General features: G+C 41.4%; 1 protein-coding gene across 2 annotated transcripts in view; it reads right to left on the reverse strand.

Moving 5' to 3' along the window:
• The window catches only part of LOC124716903 (putative mediator of RNA polymerase II transcription subunit 12), a 435024-nt gene extending 409066 nt beyond the window's left edge, over positions 1–25958 (reverse strand). Inside the window, exon 1 of one of the 2 annotated variants that reach the window (XM_047243461.1) lies at positions 25918–25958. The gene's annotated coding sequence lies outside the window, so the exon portion shown is untranslated. The remainder of the gene's footprint in view (positions 1–25917) is intronic. The other variant, XM_047243460.1, reaches the window with a different exon arrangement.
• Positions 25959–26506: the final 548 nt, after the last annotated feature.

Consider the following 26506-nt stretch of genomic DNA (forward strand, 5'->3'; position numbering starts at 1 on the left):
AAGCTAATAATTAAAGCATTCAAAAAACACGGCCTTGACTGTTCCCATGTAGTTGGTCAAGGCTATGACTGTGCTGCAGTTTTGAGTGGGCACTTGCATGGTGCCCAAGCGTACGTTCATTAGGAATACGCCCATGCTCTTTATGTACATTGCAGTGCACACTCGTTTGACCTTGCAATTGCTGACGCATGTTCACGAACAGAAATCAGAAATTGCGTGGTGACTGTGCGTGCAGTCTGTTGGGCCTTACTTCAGTCATTCTGCTCAACGTACTGCCGTATTAAAAGACGAAATTCGCCAACTGTTGCCAACTGGACACCAAAAGAACTTGCTTGCACTATGTGAAACACGATGGGTCCACAAGCACGAAGCAGTCAGTCGTTTTCAAGGAAATTTGTCCAGCAATGGTCGCCGCCCTCGAAAAACTGCAGTCTAACCATAACAAGGACACGTCAAGACAAGCTGTCCAACTGATAAACACACTTCATTCCTCAAATTTTGTGACGAGTTTAGTGGTCCTTCAAAAAGCGATGAGCTACACACTATCGATATCAAAATAGCTGCAAGGAACCAATATGGACCTTATTGCAACATTTCATCATGTTGACAATGTTCTTAACGCCTTGCAGTTTTTAAGAGTCAATGCTGAAGATGAATTTACAAAGGTTTTTGCAGAAGCAAAGCTAGCGTCACAGGAAAATGGTGCTTCGCTGCAGGCGCCACGTCTTACTGGGAAGCAGTTGAACCGCTCTGATACGCCTGTGGTGGATGTAATTACATATTACAGGGTGAATTTATTTATTCAATTCCTTGAGCACACAATTCAACAGTTAACTGAAAGATTCACAAAGGCATCGCAAATTAATATGTGCTCTTTCTGGTCAGTTGCCAGAAAATTTCGATAAAATCACTGACATTGATGCGATATCAATGTATTCTTCACTTCTTCCGGAGAAAAGCACATCAATAATATAAGCAGAATTTGACATTTGGAAGGCACAGATGACTTCAAAGAGAGTTAGTAAAAAATCTGCTTTGGATTACTTAGATCTGTGTGATTCAAAGTTGCATCCAAACATTTCAGATTTTGGTAACGGTACCAGTTTCAACAGCTGCTCCAGAAAGAACATTTTCCAGCTTAAGGAGATTAAAAAATTATCTTTGGAACACGGTTTCCGAAAATAGGCTCAACTGTTTGGCTCTAATGAACATTCACTACAGCATAGAACTTGATGCGTCAGTAGTCGTAGATTCCTTTTCGGGGGGAAAAAATATAGAAGACTTGTTATATAAATGTGTATTTGCTAAAATAAAAAAAATTATAAAACTTACTTTGTTTGTAATTCTGCTATTTCCATTCTGATCAATATATACACAGTATACAGTGCATTTGTAGTACCTACAGCAATACATGAAGAGACTGGTTATGTATTTATGACTAAAAAAACTTAAATTCTACTTACGCCTTTGCTGTGCTTCTTCCTAATATGGTATCTCTGCCAAATCTGCTATTAGCAACAACAGTTATTGTGCAGTTTGTTGCTACTGCTGATGTCTGTATGTGTTAACGTTAAGTTCTATTATAAAAGTATCCATTCAATTCTGTATGTGTTAACGTTAAGTTCTATTATAAAAGTATCCATTCAATATGTCATAATAAAATTTGTACTGCTATCGCAGTTCTCTCTCTTTTTCATTGAACGAATTAATGTGGACTACATTTCGTAAATGCAGAACCTCCAATGAGATATATTAAGTTCACACGAGATAGGAAGCATTAAAATTTATTCACACTAATTACGATTTATGCAAATTTGTACAGTTTAGTACTCGAATCGAAAATCGTCCATAAACCATTCTAAATGGACCTATAATCTTCTAGAAGTTTTCTTGCCAGTAGCCGGCCATTGCCTACCTTAGCAATCTAACACTATTACAACATTCATAATTTAATTTCAGATTCATTGCCATTGATAAAGATTACATTTGAACATTCACGTTCCTATTCCGCGCTTTTTTTCTGTCACATCTACCATAGTACTAAGCAGTGTGGCGCAAGAGAGTTGACCATACTGGTATTGGTTTTGCACGGTTTCCCAGTTCACTCTAGGCCAGGGGCGGGCAGGAATGCTGCACATGTGCGGTGCACTTGCACGCGTGCAGTTAACAGGTGTGCCGCGTGCACACAGGGGCAAGCTGGCCACCCGCTTACCTCCCATCCCCACCATACCTTCTGTCCGCTCCTTCCTCTGTAATGCGTTTTGTTTCCTACCTTGCTTTATTGAGTCAATGAATAAGGTTAGTAGGAGTGCTTGAAAGAAATCATGGTTTGAAAGAGTACCTATTACCTACGATGCGTTTTAGTTAATTATCACAGGTGGAGTTTACAATACGTTTAATATCTGGAACAAAATTACTACATACAGACAAACACAAACAGTTACGTAAATTTTAATCACTGATATTTGCTCTTAACCGAGACTTATTAATTCAGCAAATGGTTTTCCAGCTCTCGCTATATTAAGCGCAGTCTTTTAACTTGCACATACCGCTGGGCTATTATTGTTGTCGTCCTGAAAACTTGAAAACAGTGCTCCATAAAATTTTAAGTCAGTTAGATGAGAGACATGACGAGAGAAAGTCGCAGATCTCTCGTGACAACAGCAACTACGACAAATTCAAATGGCTCTGAGCACTATGGGACTTAACTGCTGTGGTCATCAGTCCCCTAGAACTTAGAACTACTTAAACCTAACTAACGTAAGGACATCACACACATCCATGCCCGAGGCAGGATTCGAACCTGCGACCATAGCGGTCGCGCGGTTCCAGACTGTAGTGCCTAGAACCGCTCGGCCACTCCGGCCGGCCAACTACGACAGATTCATCTGGTATCGTCAAATCGCTCTTCTTAAGCTCAGTCAATTCCCCATCCGCTCAGAGTCCGACAAATTGTACTCGTCCTTGTGAAATTTATTATAATGACCTTCAATACTAAACTTCCGTTGACCAGCGAGAATACTGCCACATATTAAACATTTCGAATTTTCACGTTTTTGCACAAAGAAAAAATGATGCTCCCATAACTTTTTAAAAGATAGCAAATCTCCACTTCTCCGTTTCTTGAAATACAACGTTCACTACGTAGTGCTCGCTTCGCATCAACGTCCGCAGCTTAGCCTGCCACTACACTGCCGCAACCTGCCGGCTGTCGCCACAGCCCAGGTCGACGCCTGCACGCGAGCAGCACACGTGCAGCGCTGTGCGCTCAAGAGCCGCGTGCAACGTTTGCCCGCCCCTGCTCTAGGCGAATGCCGCAATGGTTCCTTGAAAAGCCCACGCCCGTTTCCTTCCCCTCCGTTAATAAAAGAAATACGGCCAAATCTCCGTCTCTAATGACCTTACCTGTCGACCAGACATAAACACTAAACTCACTTCCTTACTCCTACCACAGAAGAAGTCGGTGGGCCTATGAAGTGGAAACCGAACATTTGTTGTCAGCACTGAGCAAAACGGAAATTCTTTTCTTCACTTCTCCTCTCTTTGTGATGGTCATTGTGTTACTTGTCTAGCTCACTAACTCGTTGTTGCATGAATTTAAACCACTTATTGGATGGACGTGGATTGCGCAGATGTTCACTGCCATCTCTAAGCAATGTTTACTGCCATACAAAACATCTTCATGGAGATACCATCATCGACAAACGAATTTTACTATTTCTGATTAATGATAATATTTATTAGTTAAATGATCGACAACTCTACTTTATTACGATGTCCATTTGTTGAAACCTCCCCCCCCCCCCCCCCCCTGGCTACGCCTATGGTTGACACTTTACACCGGTAGCCCCCTTCGCCCCGCGCCATATTGCATTCCTTTGTAGCAACTCTTGAGCGGTCGCTTATTTTATCTGGAACCACTGTCTTATTATGAGGGCCAACTTTTTAGTTTCTACAAAACCAACGAATAGATAAAGTTTTTGGTACAAGTCAATTTCCCGTTTTACTAGAAATAGAAAAAGTTGTAAAAGTAAAGAAATTCTGTTATTCTGCATGTTGTATTTTGTCCGGTTCGTGCAGTTTTTTATGTTGTTGCGTTGGTAAACATGTCTGAAATGCTTCTTCACAGAGTTAGCTGTACCGGACGGTTAGCCTTTTGTCGGCTGTCAAAAACATTACAACTATTTTAAAACTATCGACTATTATCAATTTTGTACAAAAATTGATCAGAAAATTTGTGTTAAATTTTGCTATAGGAACGAGTAAAACTGGGATTAACAGAAGACATAACCGTTTCGAAAAAATCTTATAGATGATGGCTCCTTGGACGTCCTAGCACGTTATCCAAGCGCTGAAATCGTGGAAAAAGTAAAACAAGTGATTGCGACTGATCGTCGAGTCGCCGTCAGAGAAGTCGCTGGTGAGGGCAGATTTGCTCGAAAATTTTCGCAATTCGAGCAAAATCAGTGACAAATGCAAGTTGCTCGAAAGCCGCTAGATCACGTCTGCAATGATGCAGAGCTACTGAAACCCGTCATATAACATGTGGTCAAACATTCATTTGGGGACATGACGTCATCCTTAAGGCTCAGTCGTTCCAGTCGAAGCATTCAGGATCGTCGAGAGTAGGTAGGGTTCCGCAACCTGCGGCCCACACGCGGCACAGGAAGTGAGCATCCAGCACGCGATCAGTATGTAGTGTCTAGCAATCCTGCGTACTCGGTTCGCCAGACAAAAACCAAACGACTCGTATTAATGAGTTTTCTTAAAAGAAAACAATTACTATACTTAACTTCGGCAGTTACACAGATACGTCGCAAGCAAAGGGCGACATACGAAATAATCAGTCTTTGCAGTGACTGCTGATCTCTAACTGAACTAGTATCGAAGTGGCTAACGTTCTGCCCAAACTTTCCTCATTCGTGTGCTGTGTTTCTGCTTCCGTTCCTCGGTCCACTGTATACTGTTTATTGAAATTCATGCTAAATTGATTATTTTCAATTTCAAACGCCCGCTACACTATTTGCTCTCATTGGTCCATCGCGTTCATAACACTGCCGCCCGTGATGTAATTCAAGCCCAAGAGTCTCGTTCTCGTAACCGGATAATCCGTACGGCGCGCGCTGGTCTGTTATCTTACAGCTGGCTGCTTCAGCTGCACCTGAGAAACTGGAGATTTACAGATGTATAATGATATTAATTTATAGAAATACAAGGAAACTCTGCGTTATTTCTGTGCAATTTTTTATGAAGAACCGTCTTCGCTGTAGTTCTGATCCTTACAAGTCGGTAGGAGTCAAAAATCTTCACGTGGATTGCAATTACTGCCAGTGTTCGCTGTCTACCAGCGCCGTGGGCGGTGCTCCGACGAAGTCAAGAGCTGTGCGGGCGGATCATTGTACCGTAAGCGCGAAATACAGACAACCCATAGCTGTCTGTAGATCCAGAGGGAAGAGAAAAGCTCCTTGAAAATAAAATGTTTCCAAATTAGAAGAGAAGAGAGTATCCAAAAAGTACGAAACAGAACTGCAGAACAAGTTTGAAGCAAACAAAGCTGGGTTGAGTAAAGCATCAAAGGGAAGTGGAGCATGACGAAAGATGTTCTACACGAAACTGTAGAAGTAGCTTTAGGTACAGAAGACAAGATAGAAAGTGCAGGATGGTTTGACGAAGACCGTAAAAAGGCGATGGCAGAGAGAAATGAGACAAAAAGAGAAAATGGTAAACAGGGCAACAAAAGCTAATACAGAAAAATTCATGAAGAAAAGGAAAGAGGCAGATAGAATTCGTAGAAGAAAGAAACGAGAATGAGAGAAGATGCGGATTATGGCGCGCTAGAAGAGGAATATAACGACAAAGAGGTAAGGAAATTCTACAAGAAAGTTCAGGAATTGAAGGCTTGCAACCACGCACTGCATTCTGTAGGGATAAATATGAAAATTTTATACGAGGAGAAAAACAGATTTTAGACAGAAGGGCTAAATATTTCAGTGAGCTCCAGAAAAAAAAAAGAACAGAGAGCGTCCAACCGTGGCCAAATTTTGGTCAGGATGAAATACCTTTACCCACACAAAGAACAGAGAAAGTTAGACAGGCAACAAGAAGTCTAAAGAATAATAAAGCTCCAGGCAATAACAACATTTCGGCACAGATGCTCAAGGATGGAGGTGAGTATCTAACAAGACATATGCAACAATTGATAGCTGAAATATGGGAAAAGGAAGTGAAGCCAGACCAGTGCAATTTGGCCATTATTTGCCCGATTCACAAAAAGGCGGATAAAGAAAACTGTGAAAATTACCGCGGTATCGGTTTAGTCGTTGTATACAGAGTAAAAGTCAAAGTCATTGCTATCAGTCTTGCTCCACTTACAGAAGAAGTACTTGGAGACTACCAGTGAGGGTTTCAAAGGGACGGACAACTGACCACATATTCACTATAAGGCAAATAATGGAAATGTGTTTGTATATAACGTGGATGAACATCAGATTTTTGTAGACTTCAAACAGGCCTATGATAGTGTTAATTGAAAAATGCTCTATCAGATCCTAATGAAGATTGAATCCCATAGAAACTAGTCAGATTGGTACGAATGACCCCCACCAGTACAAAATGCCAAGTAAAAATAGAAGAAAAACTCTCTAAAGAATTTGATGTCAGCCAAGGGTTACAACAAGGTGCAGTACGAGGGCTGTTCAATAAAGAATGATCATAATTTTTTGTGGTCAATTTCTCGCGCTAAAATTTAATCTTGTGATTAATGTGCAACAAACACGCCGAAGTAGTTTCATTGTTGGGGCTCCTGGTTGCCGCCTGTGAGAGTCAGGCAAGGTCAGACATGTTCAGTATGGCCTACCACTGCAATGGAGGTAACACGCGAGGAACAACATGCGGATTTGAAATACTGCTTTCAGCTCAACAAAACTTCAGCTTAGGCCTATACAATGTTACAGGAGGCCTATAGAGAGTCTGTTCTTCCCTCGAGCAGAGATTGACGATAGTTTAAAATGTTCAAAGTGAGGAGACGATCAGTTTCAAAGGAAGGTGGTCCCGGTGCTCCAGTTACTGCCCTTACGGAAGAAAACATCAACACTGCTGCTGTCATTGTGAGAGAGGATCGGCGAATTACCTTCAGATCACTTTCTGAAATCGTGAAGATTTCATTGCGTGCCACCCACACGTTGGTGACAGAAAAATTACACATGACGCGTGTTTGTGCGCGATGGGTTCCAAGACTGTTGATTCCCGAACAAGAGGAAATTCGCGTGAAGGTCTGCATGCAGTTAAATTTGATGTTAGAGGAAGATCCGGAGTTTCTTTCAAATGTAATCATTGCTGATGAAACTTCGTTACATCATTTTGATCCTGAGAGCAAACAGCAAAGCTCAGTCTTTTTACATACTGTATAATTTGTTACACGGTTCTTGGCCATTTATCTGTAGATACTTTTTGAAGTGTTTCACGGACTTCAAAATTACGCTTTACGCGTGTTGATTAACGTAGCTGTGGCTACACCTACAGACATATTCATTTATTTTCATATCTATCTCTTGCCAGTAACACTAGGACAGATGACCTGTCAATGTATTGCTATGTTTAAAAGTGCTAACAAAATTAGGGTACTGGAGTAGCGGTGTGGTACAAAACCCGTCCCCTCAGCTCCCGTATCCAGGTGATCTCCTCCTCCAAGGTCCGTGAGATAAGAGGGGGGGGGGGGGGGGGGGGGGAGGCGGAGGGTCCAAAAATAACAAATAAAGAATGACAGAAATTTCATAATACTAATTTATTTTTCAATATAATACCCGTGTATACTAATACACTTGCGAGCACGCTCTGATAACTTCTACAAACCATTCAAATAAAAGGTCTTCGATTTCGACCCCAACGAAGCGTTCACAGCATCGTCATTGTCAACTCATCGTCCTTTGGGGTCTTTTTTAGGTTTGGGAAAATTAAAAAGTCTGATGGAGCCAAATGTGGAGAATATGGCGGATGACGTAACAATTCGAGCCTGCAGCCACGCAGAGTTTCGTGTTGCGAGGGCTTTGGGCTTTGTGCGCCCGTGCGTTGTCCTGATGCAAGAGAACTCGGCGCGCGCCAATATTCCGGGCCTTTTTTTCCTCTCTCCTCTCTCAAACGGTGTAGGAGAGTGCAATAGTATGATGCATTGACAGTTACGCCGTTTTGCAAGTAATCCACCGTAGTTACCCCTTCTGCGTCCTAGAAGACCGATCCCGTCACCTTACCAGCTGATTTTTGCACCTGTATTTTTTTTTGGGGTAGCGGATGAAGGATGTTTCCATTGTTGTGACTTGTTTCGTTTCAGTGTCAAAGTGGTAAACCCACATTTTGCCCATTGTCACACGCCTTGCAAGAAAGCCGTCTTCATCCGCTTCAAATTGGCGGACGATTTCTTCACAACATTGCACATGCTCCCATCTCCGATCTGGATTCAAGTCTTTCGGGGCCCACCGAGAAGAAACTTTCCGCATTCCCAAAATATCCACAACAATGTCATGAGCATGCCCATGGGAGTTTCCAATGTTGTTTCAATGTGCTGCACCGTTGTTCGACGATCCTGCAAAATCGCATCGTGAATTGCAGCCACTGTTTCATCAGCGCCAACGGTGACATGCCTACTGCTCGTTGGAGCATCTTCCACTCTCGTTCTTCCACGTTTGCAGTCGGAAGCCCAGTTTTTTCACTGTTGCATAATACGGAACACTATCCTTAAGTGTATTCCGAATGTCCTCCGCAATTTTCTTGGCGCCATTCCCTTCAAATGGAGATATTCAATCACAGCACGGTTCTTGATTCTCCCAATATTCGCCATTTTGCTTACACTACGATATACAACGCCTCCTAGCGGCAAAACTAGCTGGAGTCACGAAATTTGACTTGCATACCCACAAAGAGGCAACATAAAGGTGGTGGTTGTAGAAGACATTACGGTAACTATCTCGGGCTAGAAACTTTTCGACCGCCCTTCGTATTATTCTCCGTACGACCATCGAGTATCTGTGCTATCTTGCAGGGCATTCTGGCACAGTTGTTGAACTACTGGCCTTAATATTCTGAAGTAATGTTATTCAAATCCCATGCTAAACAGGTTTTATGCAGCTTTCTTAAATCTCTGGGACGGTGTCTTCAGATGCGCCAGCTGATTTTACACATATCCTCGTTCGACACACGCCTGTGCACAATCTGTGATGGTCCACCGACAGCTTTACCTGAAACCCCAAACCCCTCTGCCCCTCCCCCTCTGTCTGTTTCATTTAATCCAAGCTGACAACCTCACTGCTTCGCTCATTCAATGTATACGTCTCACTAACAGCACATAGCAGGCTAATACGTACTTTGTGCAATGTACAAAATGGCAAACAAATTCTTTTATACCTCTCACCATTAACCATTCTTCGATCCTCTGACGTAGGCTGTTCCAGTGTTTAATGCATCGTTTAAGTGTACGGCGCCTGCTGTAGGCTGATGTTTAAAAGTATGAAATTCGTCCTAGTGAATGCTTGAAGATCCCAAATGAGAATATTTTATCTTTTGCTTTCATATAAAAAAACATAAAATTTGCTGTGCCTTGAGCATAAACGTTCCGGGTCAAAGAATAGGTCAAAGAATAATCATTGTGAGAGAATATGTTACATTGTAGATTGTATTGTATTGAACTGGGGACCTAGAAACGGCGGAGAGGCCTCGTCCCCGCCGTAGCCCTCAGTGGCTCACAACCCCACAACAGACTACAGCAGTCCACTCACCCCACACCGAACCCAGGGTTACCGTGCGGATTGACCCCAGTAGACCCCCCCCCCCTCCCACCCACCCAGGCGAGTGTAACCCCAATGTTTGCACGGCAGAGTAATTATGGTTTACGCGTACGTGGAGAAAGTGTTTACGCAGCAATCGCCAACTAAGGTGGAATATGAAGAACCAGCCCGCAATTGCCAAGGCAGCTGGAAAACCAACTGCCTGGCACACCACTAATCCAGCAGGCGGATTCATGCCGGGGACCGGCACGCCTTCCCGCCAGGAAAGCGGTGCGTTATACCGCATAGATGGTTGCACATTAAAGATGAGTTATTACATAAAGTCTTATGAGCTCTATACTGCATTAGCTGAGGTTTCTTCCGTGAGCACTAGTGAAGTTGCTACAACAAAAGTCATTTCTGAGTAATAAACAGAAGTTATTGTATCACGGAAGTGATCAAATGTGTCCAACTGTTATCTATCGCAGCAGCACTTATAGAAAGAATACAGTTGCAAATCAAAGAAAATTAAGTTTGGTTCTCTTCAGTAAGCAATGCCGAGAAGGAAAGTTCATTACTTTAAAATATAGGCGATGCGGTCAAGAAAGGAGAGGTACAACATTGTGGCTATAAAAAGACGTAAGAATTTTCCTCACGCTAAAAAGCACAATCACTGGACAAGAGCTTGGTAAGAGAACGTAAGAAACTTTAAAAACCATTAATGAATTACAAGGATTCCAAACTTGGCGAGACCAATTGTAAGAATTTCTGTAGCATACGCCTGACTTTCTGAGGTCAGATACGTCGTCGTATCGTTACCTATACTGATGATACAGTATAGAAACTACCTCATGGGCTACCCGCTAGGTTCACAGTGTGCACGAATCACTTTGCCACCCCTGCCTAACAGAGTGAGGCAAGTAGCCCTATTCTGTATCATCCATACCATTCGGTTCTGTAGGTTAGCCTCGGTAGTGACGTCATTTCCAGTCCAGTAGCTGAAGTTGCTATTCTGTACGCTACTGAAGCCTGTTACTGATTGGTCCACCTGCTGATTTTTCATCTCCTGTACCGAGAGATGGTGAGATGTTGGTAAGGCCATTCATTCAGTTCGATGAGCTCTGACTGCAGAGACAATTTGTTATTTTAGAAATTCTGAGTGACTTTTAGTTTCGAATGTGAGGACTACGTTTATCTGAAGAATCAGCAGGACACACCCAAGTCCAAAGGGAGTTCATAAATGTTATCATTCATGTATTCCAGCCGAGAATCATGAAAGTGGACATGGCACTGTTAATGAAGGCAAGAGAGATGAAGGCAGAAAAGCAACTTGAGGAAATGCAGTGCTGTGCAATTTGCCAACATAATCTGCAGGATGAGGCAAACTCTTTTGAAATACCAGAAAGGAACTTTAAGGCAGGTACTCAATGAACAGGAAGGCGGCGCATATTTTGGTTGAGGAACTGCGGCCATACAGGAGAGCCCTTCAAAGAGCTACAGTCCATTCCTTTGCACCTGAAGATATATTTATTTAGCAAGTCCTGGAATTACTAAATCAGTTGAACAGTCCATATCAGTCATCAAATTTTTGACAGATAGTTATTCAGAGGAAACCCAGACATACTAGTCGAAACCGATCAGTAGTGAAGTGTTTTACTGCACCCTGGCACGCACAAACAACAGACACGTAGTAGCAACACATGAAGCCATTTCAGTGTCACTGGGATGTGAACGTACCAACTTTTCATTTTCTACCATCATTTCCATTGATATCTTGTATGTGACCAACACTAGTCACTGTAAACACACTTTTCTAAAACAAAAATGGGAATCGCATGCCTGGTATTGTGTCGGCTGGCCGCTTCGGGTGTGGGGCACTGTGCAAGCTACGGTGCCCGTTCAGGGTGCGCAGTCACGGGTGAGTGTGCCTGCGTCTGTGGTCACTTGTCTTTGATTGGCCGGTCCCAGCAGAGACAGCGACATGACAACGGCCCCACCTCGGTACCATAGGGGCCGTAGTGACTCATTGCCAAACGGCTTGCAGAATTGCAGGGAGGCTCAGCTGCAGTAACTCTACCACTCCATGTGCTTGCCTACCAAACTGATTGGCAGAGAGACTGAGCAATGCAGATTTCGATTGTAGGGCAGTAAGATCATGTATGCTACAAACCAGCTGCCTGAATGCCCAAGTGTCAGCTGTTTGCCCATTCCTGCTTGGCTGCCTGTGAATGGGCACTCGAGCTACAACAATCTACTAAAATAACAGTCACAACACATTCGTTGCAACTACAGACAAGGCATCATGTTCTTCACAAATAAATCACTTTTGTTGCTTTCGCGCCATATTGGAACACCCAAACAGTTGATAGCTGTTCACCTTCCAGCTTCCATATCAAAGTTTCACCTCCTTTTATGATGTTGTACATGGAAATTGCTTTTATTGAGTTTAATGTTTTGAGCATTTTCTTAAACCAATTGATTGTAGCCTCTATTTGAGCTTCAGTCAAATTGTGTAGATTTAATCACAAACAGATCTTTTTCATTACCAAATGTTCAAGTAAAATCTAATGTACTGCAGTCATTGACAATCCTGAGGACACCCTCTCCCATAGTAGGTCATGTGCCAATCATCTGCAGAGTTTCACCATGATTCTTAGTCCATTTTAAACTCTAGATCCCCCCTATAACTGTCTGGTTAAGTCAGTTCAAAGGTTGAGGCAGGCAGTGACACAGTACCATGTCTAGAAAGTTCAAACCAACCTTTGGACTGATAAAAATTTACCCATTTCTTATTTCAACTCAAATAACTTTAATTTTTTTCATATTTCAGCTCTTTTTCAAATTTCCGGCTTCAACCCAACATTGTTGGTATTTGAATAACTAGTTGGATGCCCTGTATTTAATCAAAAGAAAAATGTAATTTTATTTCATTGAATCAAAAAGTTACCATTCATATCCATACTAAGAGGTACACATGGGTAGGGGCAAGGGATGGGCTGCAGTCCCTCCCCCCCCCCCCCTCCCTGCTCTTTGCGAGGGGAAAAAATATAGTCTAATCACGCATTTTTCTTTCATGAAAATTATTTTAAAGCCGTTATTACATAGGTTTTTAATAGGGTCAGAACTGGAACTTTTTACGGCTGCTTACAAGTCGCCATCTGTCTTCTGAAATATTAAAAATACTGCATACACCCAGATGTAGGCCCCCTCCCTTATAAACTATCGTATGGGTGTCCTTGATTCATATTAATAATGTAAAAAATGTACTCTGCATGTCCTAACTTAATATGCGTACCATTTACGTATCAAAATAATCTGTCTTAAAAATTGTGAGTTGACACCTACCAGTCAGCTGTACTGGCACAGAAACTCGATGTGAGATAGCTACAGTTTTGCAAGACAACATGGCTAATCCTGGACAATATCATCAAAACAATTTAAAAAACGACTTGGCTAGCACATCACTTGATCAATCGACTCCATCTGCGACAGGAGAATGAAAGCAACAGTGCACTGATAGCCGAGTTCAACAACTATAGTGGACGAACAGTCAACAGCAGACGCACAGCGATTCTAAGACCAATGGAGTGGTTGGTCATGTTCTGGCACCCCAGGATCTAGAAACTGGGTTATACGGAGTAGCAGGTAGCTGTGCTCCACACCAGCAGCAATGACACTCCCTCAAAACAGGAGTTGTCCCTTGCACCCAGGAAACCAGCAGACGATAGAGAAAGCAGATGGAACCACAATGCCCTCTGCAGTGCCCAATAAAATGGCAGCGTGTACCTACAGACTGGACATCTACAGAGCCCACTGTGTAATGTGGAGGACAAAAACTTGTATCATAAACATTTATAATCTATTTCAATGGGTTGTAATGCATATCTTTGACAGATAGGAGGGAAACAAGTTGTAGTACAACAGCAGTTGTAAATACAGTTAAGTATTGTAGTAGGTGTAGATTTCATTAGCAGAAACAGGTTATGATGATAGGAAGCAGTTGCAGTAGTGCGATCTACGTCTTTAACTGCCAACACACACACAAAAAAAAAAGACAGTTGATAGTAATAATTTGAGTAAAAGAACAAATACAGCATATATTTAAATTATAGCTAACAAGTTACAATGTAACAAATGTAAGTGCATCATCTTAAGTCCTATGCGTGTGTGTGTGTGTGTGTGTGTGTTCTGGAGTTCAACTTCACTTCTAACTCATTTGAGACACAGACCACTGTAGGGTAAATCAGATAATAATAAATCATGCTATTGCTGTAAGGATAAAATACCTTAGGTGTAATGTTGATTTTTTCCATTAATTATTTCAACAACCGAACAGTTCAATTTTTAATAATACCTGATTCACTATTTTAAAAAAGGGTAAGTCAGATTCATCTCTAATTAAAGTACAAAAACTTCTAAAACACTCACATGTTTCTTCTTGGCACTTATCTTTGAATTCGTAGGTAATAGTTGTTAAGGAACATTTCTGATGTTTTGTCAGCGTGAGTGGACAGTCTTAACAAAGACTCACTCTCATGGCTGGTGGTAGAGCTCAGGTGCAGAATGTGACATCTGGAATACATTTTGAGGAACAGTGGGTACACCATCAGAGATATAGGCAGTATATGACACCTTACACCCTGTGAAGTGACAGGTCAGAAGAATTAATGTTGGACATGGCCTCTCTGCCATACATCCCCAGAGTGGCGGCCAGAATCAGTAATATATTGTGCAAACGCATGTCTACACAGTGTAAGGGGCGATCAAAAAGTTTCCATTTGTGGACATTGCTGCAACGTATATTCAACATAGTTTGACTGTGATCTGGGTATACACCCACCTACATATGGGCAAGGGATTAGAGTGGCATTTGTGCCTTTCCAACATGCCTGTGCTAAATGTGGAAACATGAACTATAGTGACGTTATTATCAAATGCATAGAACATGCTGTCATTCTTTTCTCAGCTGTCGAAGGACAAATGTTGATAGACATCCATCAAAGAACGAAGAATGTTTATGGGGCAGTGTAGGAATACTGATGAAGTCACAGACTTAGGAGAAGGAAATCAAATGTAGACTGGTATTGAGGGACAGCTATTACATGGCAGTGCTACTCCAATATCTCATCCCCCCCCCCCTTTTTTTGAGTGCTTTAAACAGAGCAACACACTGACAGGCCTTTTATCCAAGTGTTACTGACAATATATACACATGATAATAAATGAAGACATCTGTAGGTATATCCACAGCTAAGTGAATCAACAAGTCAGATCACTTTAAAAAGTCCCTGTAAAAGACAAACCCAGAAAGTTTCTTTCTATTTCATCACACAGTACAGATCTAATAGGTAGTTCAGTTCTGCCCATCCCTGACCCAATATATAATTTTGTTTTGTTTTGGCAACCAGTTTCAGTCATAGACAGACCATCTTCAGATCAACATGTAACTCCACTGTTGCCTAGTAAAGCCAATGCACAGAGCTCTTGTACATGCCAAGAAGCACTTACATGCACGTACAATGGCTCCATGTGTCACCAATGTTGTTACATACTGGTCTGGTCAGTCGACGACTGAAACCAGTTACCCCAGAATAGTAAACACCATTTGTGGTCTAGGCTGTTGTTTTTGTTAAATTCAAAAAAGATCACCTATGTTCATTATGATTGCGTAAATTATTAGCTTTCCTTGATGTAACCTCACAAGAAAAAAATTGAAAGGTGTCAAGGGGTCGGCACTACCTATCCAGCCATGTGGCAACATCTCATCTCATGCAGATAATCTTGTAAACAATTGTGGAGATGTGGATGGGCACAATCTTACTGAAAGATGACCACAATTGCAGAGTGTCAAGATAGATGATACCGTCGAGTTCTCTTTGTGAAGAAGCGTCCACAACTGTCTTGTTGACCACGGAACAGAACATGTTGACTTTCTCAAAATCTTATATGCGGTTTCACAAACCCTCATACACATGTGTAATGTTGGTTAATGTTTCCTGAAAGAGGATGGTTGTTGGTGGTTGTTGGGATGTTTAAGGGGGACTAAACAGCTAAGGTCATCAGTCCCCCTGAAAGAGGAAAGCGACTGTGCTGATGAAGACTAATTTTCTTGCAAAGTTGTTCTTTTTAAGATGGTTCTGCATACAAATGCAGATGGAACAATTTATTGACATAGGTTATGGCTTTCAGAAGCTGCAGTTTGTACAGCTTCACTCTTAATCATTTACATGTGATTTTTACACACTGTTGACTGAGGGATGTGCATTTCTGTGCTAACTAAACAATTATACTTGGTGGGCAATATCATCACATCCCTCACCTAGGCCAATGTCTGTTCCGACATGCCCAGTCAGCTTGCACATTTAGCATCACACAAACACCCTCAAATTTCTTGTAACACCTCACTATGCTGTTGTAAAGAGGTGGCGCCTTGCGAAAAACTGTTTTACACTCACTACTAATTGGCAATGGGCAAATTCTACCACACAATGTGCTCTCTCTGCTTGGTTCACTGGCATTTTCATTGACTATGGTTGGTGGCACTCCATTCACGGTTTTCCAAACAAATTTGCTGGCACCATGTAAGAAGAAAAAAAGAAGCAAACTTTGAGCATATGTCTTTCATATATTTTATCATTTATTACATTATGTTTAGCTGTTTACCTATACAAACAAGTTTCATGGACTTCGTGATTAAATAATAAAGTTTCACTGCAAACATCATTACACTATCTCAGAGGTATGGAAAATCAAAGCAGCATGTGTAAAATAAAAATCCAAAAAAGGTTATAAGTTAATTAAAAAATATGGCACTAGCATGGGTCTTAATTAGTGTCACAATATTCAAAGCAAAATATCACAATCAATCTAATTCAGAAATTTTGATTTCTTTTAACTTTGGTTACATTTCACTAACTGATTACACACGGAACCATTGGGCACAGCGACTGGATATTAATGTAAGGGAGGATAGGAACAAACGAATCAGTCGCAATCTTGTTGGATTGGACCATAATAAACCAATGGGATTGTGACTGACTGCTGTTGCTATCTTTCCTCGATTAAGCTTCACATCAACAAGACATCACCAGACAAAATAATGGATCATATGTGGCCAGATAAGTGATAGCAACAGAAACATGCCGTGCATCACTTCATCGCTAAATTCTGACATGTAAAAATATTTTAGACTTTCTTAAACACAAGTCATGAAATGAAATTTCAATTTATTATGCCATATAATTTATCACATAAAGTGGCAACTATACAGACTTATTCTGCCTTACATTTTATTTCAATCAGCAGTAACTTAAAACTTCACATTATTCTAAATGCAAAAGAGATTGTGATAGAAAATCTAGATTAACTTATGTCACATAAGTGACTACAAGACTGGAATATTTATACACTAAGGAAAGTTCCAGCTAGCAGTGTGGACTGAGGCAGCGGTTTCCTGGCTAGGACTGTGGATAGGAGGGGTGTCAGGTGCACGTGCTACGCACGTGTAACACGGACACATTGCAGATGAGGTGTAGTGCACAATAAAAGTGCCATGGGGTTCCAGATTGTGGGATGGGTGACAGGGTGGAGAAAGAGGAAACTGTCACATGGAGTGTGTGTGAACAGTGGGTTAGCAGAACTCAGGTCAAGAGGTTACAGGAGTGAAGGGTTTGCTGTAATAACAACACCCATTTGCTTAGTTCCGAAAAACTGATGCTCATCATCATCATCATCATCATTCTGGTGGACAGCTGGTTGATAGCCACACCAGCATAAAAAGCTGTGCCGTGATTGCAGTGGAGTTGGTAGGTGACATAGGATAAGGCTGTCATGAACACCTCCAACAAATTGCTCAAAGCCTTGCCTCTCACATCAAAGATACTAACTCCTTCCTTCAATGACATTCCGCCATCCCCACCCCTTTGGCACCTGGATTCCTGCTCATCACTGTCGGTGCCCCCTACCTACACACCCTCATACCCATCACCTTACCAGTACTGAACACTACCTCTGTTAACATCCTTCACACTATCAACCAATCTACCTCGTTCCTCATACAACTTACCAACCGTATCCTTTGAGGGAGGTATATAAACAAATCTGCAGCACAGTCACAAGCACTCACATGACATCCTCCCATGACAACCTTTTTCATGGGCCATTTACATGGAACCTTCTTAGCCTCCCAAAATCACAATCCCATTATCTGGTTCAGGTTCACTGATGACATCTTCATGATATAGACTGGGCCAGGACACCATATCTGATTCCTCAACCTCTACACCTTATCCCCCATCCACTTCACCTGGTCCTCAGCAACCCAACTGCCACCTTCCTGGATGTTGACCTCCAGCTCTCTCATGACTCCATTCACAACTCTGTCCACATTAAGCCCAGTAATCACCAACAGTAGCTGCAATTTGGCAGCTGTCATCCCGTCACTGAGATAGGTGCTACCCCCCTCCCCCCAAATGTAGTATACATACAGATTTCCTATGCCATATCCTCACATTCCTAATTCTTCCACCACCCCCAAGAATCAGCTGCAAAGAAGTGGCCCCCTTGTCACAAATATCACCCTGGACTGGAACAACTAAATCATACCTTCACCACGCCTTTGACTATCCATCATCGTGCATGGAAATGAGGGACATCCTATCCAAGATCCCACTCCTCCTGAAGTGGTATTCTGTGGCCCACCTAACCTACACAACATCCTGGTCCATACTGTGCCACTTTTACTCCCAATCACCTGCCACCTGTGCAAGATCTACCCAATCCACCCACTTAGTCCTATCACAGGCTTATCATATACCATAAGAGGCAAGGCCACCTGTGAAAGCAGACATGTAATCTAACATCTCTGCTGCAGTCAATGCACACTTTTTATGTTGGTATGACAATCAACCAGCTGTCTATCATACTGAATGGCCACCTTCAAACTATACCCAAGAATGAAGTTGACCATCCAGTGGCTCAACATGCTCAAGTTCAATGGGTGCTTCACAACCTGGCCCATTTGGGTTCTTCCCTCCAGCACCAGCTTTCCTGAACAACAGATGGGATTTGTCATTGCAACACATCCCTCACTCCTGTGATCACCTACTGTCACCAAACCCTCCACCCAAGTTTCCTCTACCTCCATCCTTTCACCCCCTCCCAATACATGCCTCCACATTACCTTCATCGTGTGCCACACATCACTGGCTCCAGTACCCATGTATCACAGGTACAACTGCCAGATAGTGGTATGCAAGGCTTTCCGCTAGCTAACATTTTGCGAGGGACATTGAGGGGTACCTTTTGCTTCACCCAGATTGAGGTACACAGGGCATTCATGGGATGAAGTGGCATGGTTCCCAGTGCATTTGATGTAGTGGAGAGGAGGTGGTGTGCGATCTCCCTCATGAACCTGCTTGTCACAAGTTAAACATTTTGCTGTGTTTTCAGGAGATGTGAACAATCACCTAAGACGGGTGTACTCCTGTCTGTGGGGTAGCGAGGTGCAACTGGAAGATTCATCGTGTCTTTGGCCTCATTCCATTTCTGTTTATTAGACGGAGGTTGCATTGATAGAGTTTATGAACTCATTACGAGGAACCCCACAATTGCCTGCATCTCTGATGGTGTGCTCCTTCCTTCTGGGGGCCCCACAGACAGGAGTACACCCGTCTTAGGTGATTGTTCACACCTCCTGAACTCCAGGCAGAGGGACCAGTTGGCAATTAGGAAGATTACTGCTCAGGCAGTCACTCCTCCCTGGGCCTCGCCTTTACCAGGGGGTACGGGTGAGCCCTGTCCATTAGGGGTACTGGCAGTTACACATTACCTAGTCACTCTTTATGTGTCAAACAGGTGAGTCAACCCTCAGGCACACACAGGGAACAAGAAAGACAAAAAGGGAGACCTCACATGCACAAGGATGACAGGAGAAGTCAGAACAAGGAGAGAAAGACAAAAATGAATTCCGCCTAAGTCTTCCAACACTTTCACAAGTTTTGGCCTCCTGACTGTACGCAAGACGTGGGCCCCACAGGAGGCGAGCATGTACTCAGAAACGAGTTGTGAGTCCCTCAAGAACGTGTGTCACAGGACTAGTTTGTGCACCTACTGCCCCTGCCTCCCACATTCCTAGCCAGCAAACCTGCTGCCACCCTCCAAGCCACTAGCTACCCATCCCCAACCTCTCTTCCTACTCTACCACCTCCCCCCCTCTACCCACCCCACCCAAAACAACCCCCACTCCACCTACTGAAATGTGAGTGGTCCTCTTTACTCCTAAAGTATTTACAGACTAGAATATTTAGAAGGTCATAAATATTAAATTGTTATGACCACTAAGGGTTTTTTACCTTACAGAGAGGACTTCTTAATACAGAATCAAACCCTGCACAAAACCCTCAGTGGGTTTTCAGGAAACAACTCCACAACAAGGAAACCATGTTCCACAAGGTTCACGTTTTGGACCAATAACACTACCTATACTCAATAGCATATCAGGTGTGTTGAATGTTGCATGAGAAGTCCTATCTACCAGTAATATGATTAAATTAAGAACAGTAAACTAGAAATACCAAAAAAGAGATCTTAGGTGTAACCAGCAAAAAAACCATAAAATTATTTCAGGCCATGGATTAACAGGAAACCAAAATGAGCTTCACAGGATTATGCTCAACATATCACAACCAAAAGCTAACAAAGAGGGAAAATTAGTCATGTGGCATGATTAAGAGGAAGTTGCATTGAGTATGTAGCAATTGCTGAAAATCATTTGCATAAAGTAATTTTTGTCTTTTATTATCTTACTGATCATCATCACAAATTTGGAAATGGATCATCTGCTTGATTAAAGATTGAAATCTTAATTTCTTTCACTTTAATCACGCAATCATATTATGCTTCATAGGCTAACATGATCTCAATTCTGCCAAAGGAGTCTCCCCTTTCTCCTGCTCTTTCATTACTGAAAAAGGTGTTATTGTGGGTCAGAAACAGTTGTGCTGAGGAAAGGAGTATTAGTAAAATCAAAGCTTAATGACAGCCTAAGCAACATGCAGATTTGAAGGAGGTAATAATATGTTAATATAAAAAATTCATGTGAGACACATGATAAGTTTGATTCAACTGAGGGGACAATAAATGTAAAAGATAATGATTTGAGTTTACCCTCTGCTACAAACTTTTAACCAAATATGAATGCCACTTAATTTGTCTCAATATATTAACATTTAGGTATGCTCACACAGAGGATGAAGCTTGCACAGGATAGAGTAGCATGTAGAGCTGCATCAAACCAGTCTCAGCACTGAAGACCACAACAACAACAACAACAACAACAACAACAACAACACAGAGATGAAAAATTTTACTTGCTTTTAAACTGTTATGTTGTCTACTTCTAAATGAGAAGCAATTTGGGAGCATTATTTAAAAATGTAAAGACAACGTTTAGCCATGAAGACTGAAATAGCAATGTTTTCGTGAATAACTTTAGGATATGACATCCATTCTTAAGCAGGAAAATGATGAGCTTAGTGGAGCCTATTGAAGCTGTAAACAGCTGGTAAATGATCTAGAAGAAAATACAAATGGACATTTCAGTTCTCTGGACATGAAGACCAGTCACCTACTGGTATTTTTCCAGTGTTCTGTAAAAACATCTCAGAACTATTATAAAATGTATAAGACTGTTGTTCCATATTATTTTGGAAGTATCCGTGGCGATTCCTCTGCCCCTACTGCTGGGTTTTATACAACCCACAACACCTTCAAACTCTGCGCGGGATTTTCCCTCACTCACTATGCGGCAACTATTAGTCCGACAGAAGAAAATTAACTGGCTGTTTTTGTAGTTAATTTAATTTAGTTAAATTTTGTACAGGGATATGTTTTCACTGGAGGGCATAGTTTCAGAGTTACTCAAGAAAAATGTGCTTGAAGGTAGCTTCTGTCCGTTTTCTTGAATAAATTGAAAATGATGGCCTGTAGGGAAAATATATCTCAGTACATAACTACACTAAATTTCCTACAAAAATGTTCGGTTCATTTTTGCATTTGAAATAATAGTTCGTGCGTAGCCAGCAAGAGAATATGAAAATGTTGCATTTGGGATTTCAAGGCACTGTAGAGTGCATAAAACCCAATGCTATGGGCACCTGAATCAATCTGTATAGTGTGTGCCATTTTCAGTAAAAATACATCAAATCTAGGAAAACCATGATATTTCAAACAACCTGCAAGAGATTACAAAAAGGTACACACAGTATAACACAATGGTTGGTTGCAACTGAATCCACATAGTGTACATTCTCATACATTTCAGAGTCTAAATGGAAAAAAATCAATTGTCATTAATGTTAGATGAATTTATGACTGTTATCTGTTTTAAAATTCAAAATGTAAAATAAAACTTTAACGACACCTAGTTAATATTTTTGTTCATCTGATATAATTACAGACAAATTTGCTATACATATTTCATTTGTTTCGAGCTGCAGGTCCTGGCTTTCTCGGGCAGCAGTCTACCGACTACCTGAAAGACAGGGAGACATTAAAATTTAAATCAATGTGAATAAGACCACGAAAAAATAGTGCAAGTTATTACTCAGAAAATACTTACCCATTCAGAAATTCTGTTTGAGAACAGCAGTGAGAAGATGTTCGATGCCTGATGCTGCAGAAGTTCCCAGCTGCCTCCGAGCACAGTAAAAATGTGTATAACTCCATGCAAAACTTTTTACCATTCCATTAAACCATACGCAGTAGGTCGTTAGCGTATGCATCGATTTAGGCTGAACTGACAGCGTAAATCCAGTTGTTGAGCAAGCTGCGGCGTGACTGATGGAAGGTCAGTGTTAACACCATACGGAGGTCATTCGAGAATGAATGCTAGTTCTACTGGATACGGAGTGAAGTGAATAGCTATAATGCTATGAAAAGGATCAGACCAATACTTGCTTGCCGAAGAGCTCCTGCATAAATTTAGCCAAAAGGGGGGACGATTCTAATATCGCCATTTTTACCTTCACTTCTTCATAAAGAAATTCTTCACAAACCGAAATCTCGTCCTACCCAGCCAGCCAGACGTATCAAGTCTGCATCAGTTTGTAAAAAGCCACCTGGAAGCAAGTGTACCCAGAATCGTAAAACCTCAGAACTATTTCAGCATTTACGTGACAAACACCAACTGCGTCACCCCCCCCCCCCCCCCTCTTTATCGAATGTCCGATGTACTCTCCTATGGCTCAAACATTTGATAGTTAGTCAGCCAATATTTTTACACGTGAATCACATTTAAAAGATAAGTATATTTCATATGTGTATGCAGATTATCTCTTTCCAGTTTACGACTGTCATTCCGAGTAAACGATCTGCAATGACACCCCCTTATGACTAAACCCAGCGTGTCTAGCTTAGTAAATAAATCCAGAAAGTATTCACGAAAGATTTTTTTTTACATAACGATACCAATAATGTTAGAGTGACGCTGAAAAGTAAAAATCTGAAACAGAAAAAAAAAGAAAATTCATATCGTTCATATCGACTGAGAAAATCCTGTTTGATATCAACAAAAAAATTAGCAAACAATGGCACTGATTAATACGTCACAAAGGGCAAAAACAGGAAATGCCATTTATCAAAGCTTATTCAATACCGACGGCATCTACAATCCTTTTGTGGCTTATTCAAGTCTTTTAGCTCTCAAATTTGAATGGAATAATAAAAGTTGTTTTGGTGAAAACAAGCTATATTTTTTTGGTTATTTGGTTAAGGTGTATCCCAGGCTAGTACTTGAAGAGTTGAACGTGGGAAACGTTCCAAAATAACTACCAAATTGATCTGTAGAACGAATTATTAATTGCCCAGTACTGAACCAAAATGGTCCTAGACTCCCCAGTTTGTTACGCTATTCAGCGGAACGTGTCAAGAGGGCTGTGGAATTCGTAGCTCTGTGACTTCATGTTTGGCACTGCAATCAAGTTTACGTTGTGCTGTGGTGGAACTATCCCTTTTTGTAGCTCGAGGAAACGACATGACTAAAACAACGAAATCGACACGGCGACAAGAAAATAATATTTCTCGTGAACTGCCTGACAACTAAACAAATCCATCACGTAGTGCTTGCCAAAGTATTTCCTCCAACACTTAGCAATGCGAACTCTGTGGCTTAGCAGAATCAGAACCATTTCAAGAAAATCGTGAGATTTCTCTGATGAATAAAAAGTCCCTACTCAGGATTCCAGGAGACGACAAGTAGCAACTCCTTACCGCAGATGTGCTGTGTCACCTGTCCAAGTGGGATATGCACACAGTGGATTACGCTGATACACCGCCATGAGCTTTCCAAAATTGCAGAGAGCGGAATAACAACGAAAAAACGCGTCATACATTCTATAAAAACCTTCTGTTAACAGTACAAAAAGGGTTTCCAGTGCTGTCATTAGTCACAGTGTTTTCGAAACACCCATCACAATCATTGATCGGCTTCAGTGCGCTGACGTCTGAATGATGTTACATACATCTGGAACCATTGCGAAAGCTGCTTCTTGCATGAGGCACCCTTAACAGTCCTTCAAAGACCATTCATATACAGCCATGTTAGCTTGCCTTCTTCGATGACTTAACGTGAAAACAGCGTATGGGATGGAACAACAACAGACTATGGCATAAATAGCTAAAGGTTTTCTTGGCGCATCCCCCTCATGTCGGTGCACTGCTGATTTGATGTAATCAGTCAACACTACTTTCCCTTGAGACAGCAGTTTCTGAGTCATTATAAATAAGCACTGTGTGGCTTAGTTTGGTGCACTCACTTGGTCATGACTTGATTTGGCTTATAATGCAAATCTGTGATAAAGTCATGTGCGCCCGCGACGGGCAATGTGGAGATTCGTCACAAGGCTATAGGAGTGTCCCATCCGCATCGCACCAGATTAATGATGTTTTTATTTAAAATCAGTCTTACGAAGAATTATCGTCAGTCGCACAATCAGATAAATTATTTGGAAAAATCTTCTACTCTCTGTATTTTATACATTCGCCACTACATTAGTTCCTGACAATAGAATAAACGAAGTTGTGAAACTATCTGACTGAGTTTGTGCTGAACTGGGACGTTTGACAATCGTGAGAAATCTTTTTAGCACCTGAGTTATTCAGCTTCAGTTTTCACAGCACCTACTTCCTAAACCCATGTGACTTGTTTTGAAAATTTTAACTGCGAATAAATACAAAGAGTGAGCAGTTTCAGAAATTTATTACAGTCAACTCAAACTTTTGACGCAATCATCCATCCTACTCCACAAATCTATTTGTATAAAAATAACAGAAAAAGATCCAGAACAAGCATTTTTTTCTACACAACACGGTACCAAAAAACATAGAAAAACAAAACTTCTCAAAAAGGTCATTGCCTGTAGTCACATTACAAATAATTGAAGGATTTCTTAAGGAATCATACGATTTGTAGCCCCAAATTGATTTGAAAGCCACATACTCGCACGCTTATAGCGGCACTACATTCATATAGAAAATATCCAGCAGCGTTCAAGACTTGGAAATAATGTAATAATACTATCAAAACGATAGTTAAAAATGCAATCTTTCAGAAATGTTCTAGTTCGAAGTCATTCTTCGATATTACCATTCCCTCATTATTTCAAACACTATTGGCAAAATTACTCATTATCGCCACGCTTGTCAGCAACTACAGGTAATAAAGCGGCCGTAAAACCGTATTTTTATCTTAGCTGTCACACAGTCAAATGGAAACGAGTAATACAATATGTAAAAAACTCGTGAATATCCACAGCATTTTCATCCATTATGGCTTCTTCACTGCTAGGCAAGATACGTGTAGATATAATACACCCTCGTAAGATGCTGTGAGCAATGCTTTAACATGTAACACAGACAGACACCAAATGCTCGCATAGCCTTGTGTGCCAACTCGCGCCAAATCCACATACGTCTGGAATGAAGACACATTCCCATTCAAGGCTCCTTGATCTCTGCATCCAAAGCTGATTGGACGACGTTGTCAAACTATCTTTGCAGTGATCAGAGGGCGGTTACGTGGGAGCAAGCGTAATAAGGTCACGCAACTACGGTCGTCGAACTAGGTTTATGTTTGTAAACAGTTAATTAACCAAACTGGACTTACCTGTAGCACAGCAACGTCAACCGACCTCACTCTCTCAAGTTCAAAACTGGTGTGCCGGGTTCAAACCAGCTGCAGTCGTGCGATTTTAGTGCTGCCTATCGGCCATGATGTGAATCACATTTCCGACGTACGCAAACATTTCATTGGTCGAATTACAAACGATAAATGGAAGTTCGTGAGCAGATGTTTTTGACAAGTTGTGTGAGACAACAGTGTTGTCTGTTCGTTTTTAAGTGTTTTAGAATTACTTGCATACTATTCCAAACGTGAATTATTTTTGCTGTAGAGAATTCGAAGCATGGCCGCTTCTACGCAGACAAACCAAGTTTGGGATGTGCCGAGGTTATAAAGCAGCGTTTAGTTATTGGTTTTCCGAATCTATTGATACTGAGTGATAATGGTTTACGTGAATGCTCGTTAAATATTATGTACATGACTTGCATCTGCAGGTATTTAAAGCAGAAGTTTAGTGTACTGCCTTTAAGGCATTCATTAGTCTCGAAGATCTTATTAAACGGTTTTATGAAAGTTAAAATAGCTGTGAATTTAATTGGTGGAAATCAGAAAATTTGCAGGTATTAGAAATGAA

Source organism: Schistocerca piceifrons, chromosome 9, assembly GCF_021461385.2.
Source record: "Schistocerca piceifrons isolate TAMUIC-IGC-003096 chromosome 9, iqSchPice1.1, whole genome shotgun sequence".
In the NCBI taxonomy this organism is placed as follows: Eukaryota; Metazoa; Arthropoda; class Insecta; order Orthoptera; family Acrididae; genus Schistocerca; species Schistocerca piceifrons.